The sequence below is a fragment of the Bos indicus x Bos taurus genome, chromosome 1, assembly GCF_003369695.1.
Source record: "Bos indicus x Bos taurus breed Angus x Brahman F1 hybrid chromosome 1, Bos_hybrid_MaternalHap_v2.0, whole genome shotgun sequence".
NCBI lineage: Eukaryota > Metazoa > Chordata > Mammalia > Artiodactyla > Bovidae > Bos > Bos indicus x Bos taurus.
The window spans coordinates 150,607,732-150,610,182 of NC_040076.1; positions in this window are offsets into that span (position 1 = coordinate 150,607,732).

Genomic DNA, 2,451 nt, shown 5'->3' on the forward strand with positions numbered 1-2,451 from the left:
AGAAGGAGGAGGGATGGAGGCCCGAGAAGGCGGGGAGGCACAGAGGAGAGGTCATGGACCAAGTCAGGAAGGTGCGGCTCCTTACCGGGACCCAAGGGCCTAAGTAGTAAAGGACATTTTTATTGTCATTAGCTTTTCCTCCCAACAGGCAGGCAGGCAGCCGCCATGGGCTGTGTGCTGTTCCCGCGACAATGACAACAGAAACCACAGATTGTTGTTTTACCCAAAGTTACGTTTACTGCCAACGCCTCCACACATCACTGCCCATCAGTGCTTCAAAGTGATCCTAGGAGTTAGTCCTGCCATGGGTCCCGTTATGATAGAGCATGTATGTGTGTGTGCTGTGATCAGGCGTGTCCGACTCTTTGTGACCCCATGGACCGAATTCTCCAGGCTGAAATACTGGAGTGGGTAGCCTCTCCCTTCTCCAGGGGATCTTCCTGACCCAGGAACCGAACCCAGGTCTCCCACATTGCAGGTGGATTCTTTACCAGCTGAGCCACAAGTTACATGTAAATGAGAAATTATGGTGTTGACTCGGACTTTCTAAGGGGAAAAAACATATATTTAAAGAATAAAACCTAAGTCATGGAGATGATAACACAAAAACTCACTACAGACCGCAAGAGTCATTACACTTGTTATTTAAATCTAATCCTGTTTTAATTAATTCTGCCAAAGCAAAGACACCGAAGAAGGATATGCTCCAACTTACATTCAGCGCACGTGTACAATCAGGCTACTGGCTCTTTGATTGTTCACGTGGGGAAACAGGCAACAGAAAATTAAAAGGAGCTTGGCCAGATCTGCCCAAGGCCCTTTAGGAAACCCTCAGCGTAGCTCACCACCCTGCCCATTATTGCGAGGAAATGAACCATTGGAGGCTAAAAAGAAACTCGCGTTTCCCTGACTTTGCTTATTTTTCATCCTTCAAAGAACAACTGTTGTGCACACACTCAACCAGCATCAGATTAAAGCACCAGAAACCACATCTAATCCTTCATCTTTACTTGGGTGGTGACTTAATAGCCACCTGACCTGACGAGCCCATGATTACAAGCAAGTCTGCCACTCAGCACTTACACCACCCTTGGTCGTCAGTTCTAAGAGCCACGTGATGACCAGTGAGTTCATCTGCACAGCCCATGGGGTGGGATGTGAGATCCTGCTTCAATCTGATAGTGGGAAAAAGCAGGACCACGGAGGCCCAGGCACGTGCCTCAGGCCCAGCACACTCATCAGTGGCAAGATCTAAATCCATCTCAATCCTGTGAAGCTCCTTCTCCCAAGCACTCTCCACTTTGACTGTTCAATTAATGCTGTTGTTTAGTCGCTCAGTCGTGTCTGACTCTTTGCAACCTCATGGATTGTAACCCACCAGGCTCCTCTGTCCATGGAATTTTCCAGGCAGGAATACCGGACTGGGTTTCCATTCCCTTCTCCAAGGGCTCTTCCTGACCCAGGAAGAGAATCCATGACTTGAACCCTTGTCTTCTGCATAGCAGGTGTACTGTTTACCACTGAGCCACCAGGGAAGCCCTTTAATCTATATTATGAATGTGTAATTTACAAACAAATGTATGTATTTTGTTTGTATAGTTCAATGAGCTTTGGCAGATAGAAGCACATAATCAGCACCACAGTAAATGTATGAAATGGTCTGATAATCCCCCCAATTTTCTCATATGCCTTTGCAGTCTATCCCACTCCTGGCCCTAGGCAACCGCTGAATGGCTCTCTGACACTGCAAGCTTGGCTTTCCTTTTCTAGAACTTTAGATGAATGAGATCAAATATAAACTTCCTATAAATGGAAACCGGATGCAAGGTTTGCTGAGTGTTTACAGCGTACTGGGCTCCAGAGAGGTCAGGAGCATAATTACATCAGTGCTATCTGAAGGTGCTTCTCCCCTCTAAACGGTCCACCCCTCTGGATGGCTGCTGATGGGAGAGCCTTGTTAAAATGAAACAATGAGGCTCCGTGCTGAGCTCCACTCCACTCAGTACTTGGCGCTCCCCACACCTATGTGCACCTGGCCTTTTCTCAGCCTGGTTGCTATGGAATGTTTGATCCACGTCATCTTCACAGATGACACAGTGAGTCGCCCTCGGTGCCCAGGGCAGCTCATGTCACCTTTTCTCATCGTTCCTTCTCAGCCCTCACCTTTCCCGGGCCTTGCAGTCCCCCCTCAACCTCTGCATCTTGAGGCCTGTCTCGGATGTCCAGCATCCCCTTCACTTGAACCATTTCCACCACTGGCTCCTCCACGGGCCCCGGCACTCTGCTCATTGTTGAAATTCCTTCCTTCCTCTTGACACGCCAGCATCTTCGTAACAGCAGAACACTGGCATCGGGATGTCCCAAGGCCAGCGTTTCCCAGTGGAAGTAAACAAAAAACTCTGGGTGCCTGAGGGGTCTGCCCAGGAAGAGAAGGATCTCAGGGAAGAACAG